The following is a 10,331-nucleotide window of genomic DNA, read 5'->3' on the forward strand; positions in this document are numbered from 1 at the left end:
CGTTGTTATCATATTACTTTGCTGTTACTATTGTGCTTGCAGATACTAATCTTTCAGGTGTGGTTGAATCCTACAGATTCAGCTACTAATACTTGAGAGTATACTCTCACCTCCTGACTGGCTTATCAACAAATTGGGTCGAATACTCTACCCTCGAAAATTGCTGCGAACCCACGCGCTGGTGGGCCATCAACAACATTCTTCCAGTTTCATTGCCGGGGAGTGCTATCAGCATTTTTCTGGTGCCGTTGCAGGAGAAGGTTTGTTGTTATAAGCATTCGTCTAGTTAACGCCAGAGATTGCGAGATCAACATTTTTCTGGCGCCGCTGCCGGGGAGGTATTGCTATATTCTCTGAGTTACTTGGGATTTATATCTGCCGATCACTATGAAGAATCTGAAGGATCCAAAGACCAAAGACTTGCCCTCAACTACGAGGGGAGGTAAAGAATTGCCATCTAGCTCTGCACTTGATTCACCTTCGGTTATGAGTAAGTTTGCGACATCACCTCCTGCTAGAAATCTTGATATGTCGCCTGTGCTTGATGATGCTTGTGATACTACTGCTAGAGAGCTATGCTTGATACTATGCCTGATACTGCTTTGCTTGATACTGCTAGAGATACTCCTTTGCCTGATGTTCCACTAGGAGTGTTCCTTGATGCTCATATTGCTAGGGTTACTGCCAATGCTCGTGATGCTTCTGAAACTACCGATACTATTGAGATAGAACCTGCTTTTGCTCCTGCTAGATCTAGCTCTCCTAGATATGAATTGCCTGATATACCTAAGGGTTACGTTATGGAGGGAGAGATAGCTGAGGATTTTCTTGCGTGTAAGGATGCGTATGACGCTGAGAAATTACTTCTCAAGTGGAAGGAAAAATCTCGGGAAGCTAGGATGAAAAATGACCCGAAGTTTGCCACTTCGCCTATCTTTGTCACCGATAAGGATTATGAATTCTCTGTCTACCCTCAGATAATCTCTCTAGTCGAATCTGATCCTTTCCACGGTTATGAGTCTGAGACGGTCATATCCCATCTTGCCAAACTATCGAAATAGCCAACCTCTTCACTAATGAGGAGAAGATCCGCAACTACTATATCCTTAAGTTGTTTCCTTTCTCTCTAAAGGATGATGCTAAAGCCTGGTTCATCTCTCTTGCTCCTGGATGTGTGCGTAGTCCCCAGGAGATGGTCTATTACTTCTATGAGAAATATTTCCCTGCCCATAAGAAGCAAGCTGCCTTGCAGGAAATATACAACTTTGCTCAACTCCAAGAAGAGAGTCTTCCACAAGCTTGGGGGAGGCTCGTCCAGCTACAAAATGCTTTGCCTGATCACCCTCTTAAGAAGAACGAGATACTTGATATCCTCTATAACGTACTTACCGATGCCTCTAGAGACTACCTAGATAGTTGTGCTGGTTGTGTTTTTAGGGAACGAACTGTAGAACAAGATGAGACCCTACTGAATAACCTCTTGGTCCACGATAATGCTTGACTATTCCCGAACCACCTCCTAAGCCAACTCCTAAGAAAAGAGGTATTCTATTCCTCAGTCCCGAAGATATGCAAGAAGCCAAGAAATCTATGCAAGAGAAAGGCACTAGAGCCGAAGATGTCAAAAATCTACCACCTCTCGAAGAGATCCATGGTCTCGATAACCTGGTACAGGTAGTGGAAGTGAATTCTCTGCGTTGGTTTGATGAGAGTGATATTCCTTTTGATAAACCTGCTAGCCTATGCTTTGATGAATTTGACAACTTTGTTGCCAAACAACAGAGTTTCAATGATTATGTTAGCAGACATTTGGAACAAAGTGCTCGTATCCTTAGCCATTTAAGTGCTTGTGTAGACAGAAATGTCAATGCTCTGAAGCTTCTGAGTAAACATGCCTCTATGATTACTACTCAGGTAGAACAAGTACTTCAAGCTCAGAATGACCTGCTCAATGAATTAAATGACAACTCTGTCAGAGTCATTACTAGAGGAGGCAAAATGACTCAGGAACCTTTGTATCCTGAAGGTCATCCTAAGGAGAAGAAGAAGGATGATAGAAACCTGCATGCTAGTTCGCCAAATACTGTCACACCTGAAGAACCTAATGATATCTCTGCGTCTGATGCAGAAACACAATCAGGTGATGAACATGAACATGGTGACAATATGGACAGTGATGTTCATATTAATGCTCAACCTAGCCATGACGAGGATGTGGAGATTGAACCTACGGTTAATCCTGATAATCCACAACCTAAGAAGTACGACAAGAATGACTTCACTGCTAGGAAGCATGGTAAATAAAGAGAGCCATGGGTTCAGAGACCTATGCCCTTTCCTCCTAAGCCATCCAAGAAAAAAGGATGATGAGGATTTTGAGCGCTTCGTTGAGATGATAAGACCCGTCTTTCTGTAGATGCGGTTAACTGATATGGTCAAGATGTCTCCGTATGCCAAGTACATGAAAGATATCGTGACTAATAAACGGAAGATACCAGATCTTGAGATCTCCACCATGCTTGCCAACTACACTTTCAAAGGTGTAACTCCTAAGAAACTTGGTGATACCGGAGTGCCCACTATACCTTGCTCCATTAAAGGAAACTACGTAAGAACTGCCTTATGTGACCTCGGAGCCGGTGTTAGTGTTATGCCGCTTTCTCTTTATCGTAGACTTGAGTTGGATAAGTTGACACCCACTAAAATTTCTCTGGAAATGGCCGACAAATCAACTGCTTTCCTATCAGCGTTTGCGAGGATGTGCCTGTTGTGGTTGCTAATACCACTATCTTAACAGACCTTGTTATCTTGGATATCCCCGAGGATGATGCCATGGCTATCATCCTCAGAAGACCCTTTTAAACACTGCAGGGGCTGTTATAGATTGCAACAAAGGCAATGCCACTTTTCATGTCAACGGTAATGAGCACACAGTGCACTTTCCAAAGAAACGATATCCAGTACATTGCATCAATGCTATCGAAAAGACTTGATCGATTCTCATTGGGAGCTTTGAATGCCCTATTCCTCGTGTCAAGATGAAGTATGATTTGCTTGTTGGGGAGATACATATCCCCATTGAGGTGACTTAGTGGCTATTCCAAAATTCTCCATTCTCTCTTGCGATTCGAGAAGGTTTTGTCATAAGGACTCGATCAACCCCATTGACAGATTTCTTCCGATGACCATGAAACGGATGAATCAAAGAGTCACATACCTCTGTTTTGAGTTTTCCTTTTCTGTTGCTTAGAAGAAAAATGATAGAATTAGTTTAGTTTTTCCTGTTTTCTGTTTTAGCGTCCCGGAAAAAAATACCTCGAAATAAAAGTTCTCTGATGGTCCTGAAAATTTAGTATGATGTTTTATGGAATTTTTGAAAATTTCTGGGCCTGAGAGCTGGTCCGGGGGCCTGACTAGTGGGCCACAAGCCCCCCCACCGCCACCTACCCCCTGGTGGCGGGGTGCAAGCTTGTGGGGCCCACAGGCACCCCCTCCACTCATTCCAGCTCCCAGCCTCTTCTTCCACCTCCAGAAAAAATTGTTTCGCAGCTCAAACCCGTGTTCTTGCTCATTTGGCTGTGATTTTCGATCTCCTTGCTCAAAGCACCATTCTCCGGACTGTTTTGGGGAAATTGCTCCTTGGTAAGTGACTCCTCCATTGGTCCAATTAGTTTTTGCTCTAGTGCTTTATCCTTCGCGAATTCTTGCTACCTTGGTGACCCTGTTCTTGAGCTATAAATGTTGATTTTAGCTGGTTCCAAGTAGTTTTAGTGCGTGATACAATCTCTAGGCACTAGTAGGAGTAGTTGCTACAAGTTGGGTTGATCCTTGTTCACTTTTCTTTCGAAGTCTCTACAAATTTCAGAATTTTTCAGAGCTAGAAAAAGGAAAAGATGAGGAGGTTCTTGAGAGGCTCTTCAAGCCGTAACCACAAGGAGGATGAGAAGAACCACCCCAAGTACGTAGTCCCTCGAGTCACAGAAGTTCGAGCGTGTGAGTGGCCAAGTGATGAATTTTTGCGCGCCGCCGAACTTTATGAAGACTTTTATTACTTGGCGGAGAACGCAGGTCTTACTGCGTTTGTTGAAGATAAGTGCCCACAATACCTCCTCCTCACCAATATTTTCGTTCAAAGCTTCAACTTTTATCCGAGGAAGAATCCTCCCATGGTAGAGTTCATGATATACGATGTCCCCCAGTGAATGACGCTGCAGGATTTTTCCAATGTATGCAAATTACCTTATGTTGGGGATATCCGTGACCCTCGTCCACGGGACTTGGAGGATTTCATTGGTTCTATTGCTATTGGAGAGGAGAGAGGAGTGTCTCGCGCTAGAATTGCTATCATACATTTTCGTGTGCTTCGGTACTTCTCACTATTTGTGGGAAAATGTTTGATTGGCCGTGGGAAGGCTGGATCACTTAGTTCTCCAGACCTTGCGGTTTTGCGCGAAGGCCTTTATGACGATAAGACTGATAGCTTGGGCGCTATAGTCGCTCAACGGTTGAACCTGAACCGTTCCAAGGGTGTTGTCTATGGAGGTATCTACGCTACCCGTCTTGCCAGACACTTTGAGATACCCATTAGACTGGGAGAGGAAGGAGAGATGCTTCTCCCTGAGAGATATCTGGATTATGACAACATGGTTCGCCATGATTTTCTGGATAGAGATGCTAGTAGACGGATGATTTATAACCTGGTGTTTAGTCAGGGTACTCGGGAGACTATTACTTTGCCTGCTCCTTCTTTGTTTGATCTTCATGCAGGCATGTACACTATTATGCCCGCGGACATCTACGCATATTGGGGCTTGGCCCTACCATAGGCGCCCGCGCCCGAGCCGCCAGTCGAGTACCAGACGCCAGTTTATCAATGGGAGCCAGAGGAGCTCACACAGCAGTGGCATCCGCAGTCTGCTCCGGAGTATCCTGGAGCTGGTTATTTCCCACCATGGGAGTAGACCAAGCTAGGCCAAAAGCCTAAGCTTGGGGGAGTACGTGTTCTCACCGACTTTACATTCATGCTTATGCTTTCACTCTGTTAGCCGGTGTTTACACTTTGCCACTGTATTATTCATGCTAGTTTCTTTTTGTTTTCTTGTTTTCTTGTTTTGTGTCCTTTTGAGAAAACCCAAAAAGATTTTTCTTTCTTCTTTTGCTTGTTGGGAGCTTTCCCGTGTAAATAGTTTTCTTATTCTTTGTGTCAAGGTAGAAGATATTGGTTACAATGTTTATTGGTTCTTCCGTGCTTACCTGTTTAGCTTTCAAAGAGCCATATTACATTGTCTTCTCCTTTGTGTTTGCCTGCAGATTCAGCTTAGTCCAATGCGCTTATTATCGTTTTCATTGTTCGATCATGCAAATGAAAGGCAACAATGATGGTATATGATGAAGTGACTGAGACTGAAAAGCTGGTATGAACTCTATCTATTTTGTTTTTGTAAATATGACTAGCTTGTCGACCCAGATTTAGCTTTGTTGTGAGAGAACCATGTTTGCAATGACAACTTAGAGATCATAGTTTCTGATGCCATGCTTATTTAGCTGAGAGCTTATAATGGTTTGTCTTGATTGCCAACATAGATTTTGAGATGACTGTGATGTAGTATGATAGGATGGTATTCTCCTTTGAATGTTTCAAGTGGCTTGACTTGGCGCATGTTCATGCATGTAGTTGAAACAAAATCAACATAGCCTCTATGATGTTCGTGTTCATGGTGATTATATCCTGTTCATGCTTGCATTCAATGTTAGTCAAACTCATTGCATCTTGATGACCGTTGTCGCTCTCTAGTTGGTCGCTTCCCAGTCTTTTGCTAGCCTTCACTTGTACTAAGCCGGAATACTGCTTGTGCATCCACTCCCATAAACCCAAAAGTTTTTCCATGAGAGTCCACCATACCTAGATATTTGCGGTATCTACCTGCCGTTCCAAGTAAATTTGCATGTGCCATTCTCTAAACCTTCAAGAAATAAATCTGTTTTGCATGCCCGAACCGCTCATGTGGTGACAGAGGGCTATTGGTATCTTCCATGCTAGGAGTGTTATCCTCGACATGTGTTTATTCACAGTCATTCACGAGAAAGGGGCCGGTATTTGGGATGCCCAGTTCCATGCTTAAATCAAAAACATAACTGTAAAACAAGACACCCCCGGATTGATGTTAGTATGGACGGTACCCGAGGATTCGGCTAGCCGTGGAGTGTGATTGATTGGTGGTGGGGGAGTTAAAACTTTACTTTTCTATTTGGGAACCGCCTATAGCATGAGTAGCATGGAAGATATTGAGAAATCTTGGTCATTGCGTTGACAATGAAAGCATGCCACCCAAAATTATTATCTCTGTTTTCAAAGCTTGAGCTCTGGCACCTCTGCAAATCAATGCTTCCCTCTGCGAAGGGCCTGTCTATTTATTTTCTTGTTGAGTCATCCCCCTCTTTTATAAGCACCAATTAGAGAGCACCTCTATCATTTTTACACTTTGCTTTTGATTGATATTTAGTATGACTATGACTGGATCTTCGTTGCTATGAGTTACAATGTTTAGTCAGCCCTTGATCTTTGAAAGTGCTCTGCATTTATGTTTTGCGGTCTCAGAAAGAGCTAGCGAGATACCACCTATTCATATTGCTTCATGCTTGTTTTGATTGAAGTGTTGGTATTTGAAACTCATTATTATTTGCTCGTTAGCTGATTATGCCATTGATATTAGTTTACCCTGAGACCTTTATGTCATTTGCTTATGTGGTTAACTTGTGATCTTGCTGAAATTCTGGTTATGAGTTAGACATAGTTGCAACAACAAGATCAAACAGAGTTTGTCAAAGTTTTTCTTTCTCTCTCAGTTTGTCAACTGAGTTGCTTGAGGACAAGCAATGTTTTAAGCTTGGGGGAGTTGATACGTCTCCAATGTATCTACTTTTCCAAACTCTTTTGCCCTTGTTTTGGACTATAATTTCCATGTTTTGAATGGAACTAACCTGGACTGGTGCTGTTTTCAGCAGAATTGCCTTGGTGTTATTTTTGTGCAGAAATCAAAGTTCTCCAAACGTCCTGAAAATTTACGGGGAGCAGTTTTGGAAAATATCAAAAATATCTGCGCCAAGTTCCACCTCAAGGGGTGGGCCAGTGGGCCACAAGCCCCTGCTCCGCCACCACCCCTGGTGGCGGTGGGCAGGCTTGTGGGGCCCACAGGCACCTGCCGCCCCCAACTCCAGCTCTATAAGTTGTCTTTCGTCCCAGAAAAAATAAAAAGAGAAGTTTTCGTCGCGTTTTCGATACGGAGGCGCCGCCACCACCTGTTCTTCATCTGGAGGGCAGATCTGGAGTCCATCTTGGGCTCCGGAGAGGGGAAATCGTCGCCATCGTCATCATCAACCTTCTTCCCTCTCCAATTCCATGAAGCTCTTCGTCATTCGTGAGTAATCTATTCGTAGGCTCGCTGGGCGGTGATGAGTAGGATGAGATCTATCATGTAATTGAGTTAGTTTTGATGGGGATTGATCCCTAGTATCCACTATGTTCTGAGTTTGATGTTGCTACTACTTTGCCATGCTTAATGCTTGTCACTAGGGCCCGAGTGCCATGATTTCAGATCTGAAATTATTATGTTGTCATCAATATATGTGTGTTTTAGATCCAATCTTGCAAGTTGTAGTTACCTACTATGTGTTATGATCCGGCAACCCCGGAGTGACAATAACCGGAACCACTCCCGGTGATGACCATAGTTTGAGGAGTTCATGTGTTCACCAAGTGCTAATGCGTTGGTCCAGTTCTTTATTAAAAGGAGAACCTTAATATACCGTAGTTTACTTTTGGACCCCGCTGCCACGGGAGGGGTGGACAATAGATGTCATGCAAGTTCTTTTCCCTAAGCACGTATGACGACACACGGAATGCATGCCTACATCACATTGACGAACGGGAGCTAGCCACTTATCTCTCCGTGTTATAGCTGTTGCATGATGAATATCATCCAAACAAATCACCAACCCATTGCCTACGAGTTTGTCCTACTACTGCTGTTACTTGTCTTGCTCTGCTGCTACTACTACTATTGCTACTGCTGTTACTTGTCTTGCTCTGCTGCTGCTACTACTGTTGATACTGCTGTTACTTGTTTTGCTCTGCTGCTGCTGCTACTAGTGTTGCTACTACTGTCGCTTGCTACTGTTGCTACTTGCTACTGCTGTCACTACTGTTGTTCCTTGCCACTGCTATTGCTCGTTACACTGCTGCTACCTGCTACATTGTTAGTTCACCTACCGTTGACGGGAATTGACAACTTGCGTCGACACGGCAACGAAGGCGCCATTGATACAATCGTTAGGAATAGTATGCCGTCAACAGATTGTTTCTGACACCGTTGTTATCATATTACTTTGTTGTTACTATTGTGCTTGTAGATACCGATCTTTCACGTGTGGTTTAATCCGACAAATTCAGCTGCTAATACTTGAGAGTATACTCTCACCTCCTGACTGGCTTATCAACAAATTGGGTCGAATACTCTACCCTCGAAAACTACTGCGAACCCACACGCTGGTGGGCCATCAACAACATTCTTCCAGTTTCATTGCCGGGGAGTGCTATCAGCATTCTTCTGGTGCCGTTGCAGGAGAAGGTTTGTTGTTATAAGCATTCGTCTAGTTAACGCCAGAGATTGCGAGATCACTTGCCGAAGTCACCATGAATGAAAACACCAAACTTTTTGACTTCTCGAATACTAATAATAATGATTTTATTAGTACTTGGATTGCTCCCGCCACTAGTGCGGAGTCATACGAAATCAATGCCGCTTTGCTGAATGTTGTTATGAAAGAGCAATTCTCTGGCCTTCCTAGTGAAGATGCCGCATCCCATCTCAATACCTTCATTGAGCTTTGCGATATGCAAAAGAAGAAAGATGTGGATAATGATGTGATTAAATTGAAGCTTTTTTCCTTTCTCGTTGCGAGATCGTGCAAAAACTTGGTTTTCTTCTTTGCCCAAAAATAGTATCGATTCTTGGGATAAGTGCAAAGATGCTTATATTTCCAAGTATTTTTCGCCGTCTAAGATCATCTCTCTCCGTAATGATATCATGAATTTCAAGCAACTTGATCATGAACATGTTGCACAATCTTGGGAGAGAATGAAATTGATGATTAGAAATTGTCCCGCTTATGGCTTGAGTCTTTGGATGATTATACAAATCTTTTATGCTGGCATGAATTTCGCTTCTAGAAATATCTTGGACTCTGCCTCAGGTGGAACGTTCATGGAAATCACGTTAGGGGAGGCCACAAAGCTCCTAGACAATATCATGACGAACTACTCTCAGTGACACACTGAAAGGTCACCTACTAGTAAGAAGGTATACGCTATAGAAGAAATTAACTCGTTGAGTGCTAAGATGGTTGAGTTAATGAATTTGGTTGCTAGTAGAAGTGCTCCTTTAGATCCTAATGATATGCCCTTGTCTTCTTTGATTGAGAGTAGCAACACTAGCTTGGACGTTAATTTTGTTGGTAGGAATAATTTTGGAAACAACAATGCTTTTAGAGGAAACTATGTTCCTAGGCCTTTTCCTAGTAACTCCTCTAATAACTTTGGCAACTCCTACAACAATACTCATGGAAATTACAATAGATTACCCTCTGATCTAGAGAGTAATATCAAAGAGTTTATCAACTCACAAAACAAATTCAATGCGTCCATAGAGGAAAAACTACTCAAAATTGACGATTTGGCTAAGAGCGTTGATAAAATGTCTAGTGATGTTGATGCTTTGAAAGTTAGATGTGCTCCTCCCAAGATCAATATGGATGAAACTTTGAAAGCTATGCATGTTTCCATGATTGAGAGCAAAGAAAGAACCGCCCAAATTCGTGCTAGACATGAATGGCTTAAAAAGGCGTGTTCTCGTGATAAGAATCACGAAGATCTTAAAGTGCTTGGTGTGACTCCCATTGAATCTTTGTTTTCTTGTGTCAAACCTAACGATTATGGGGCTGGATATGAATCCACTTTGGTTGAAAAGTGCCCCAATGATTCGGAGTCCATCTATCTTGATGCTAAAAGCATTAAAAGTGGAGTAGAAGATATTAAAACTTTGAGTAGTAATGAAATTACTACCTTGGATTTCAAGGAATTCAATTATGATAGTTGCTCCTTGATTGAATGCATTTCCTTGATGCAATCCATGTTAAACTCTCCACACGCTTATAGCCAAAACAAGGCCTTTACCAATCATATCGTCGAAGCTATGATAAAGTCTCTTGAAGAGAAACTTGAATTGGAAGTCTCTATCCCTAGAAAGCTTCATGATGAGTGGGAACCTACTATC

This window comes from Hordeum vulgare, chromosome 7H (assembly GCF_904849725.1).
Source record: "Hordeum vulgare subsp. vulgare chromosome 7H, MorexV3_pseudomolecules_assembly, whole genome shotgun sequence".
Classification (NCBI taxonomy): Eukaryota; Viridiplantae; Streptophyta; class Magnoliopsida; order Poales; family Poaceae; genus Hordeum; species Hordeum vulgare.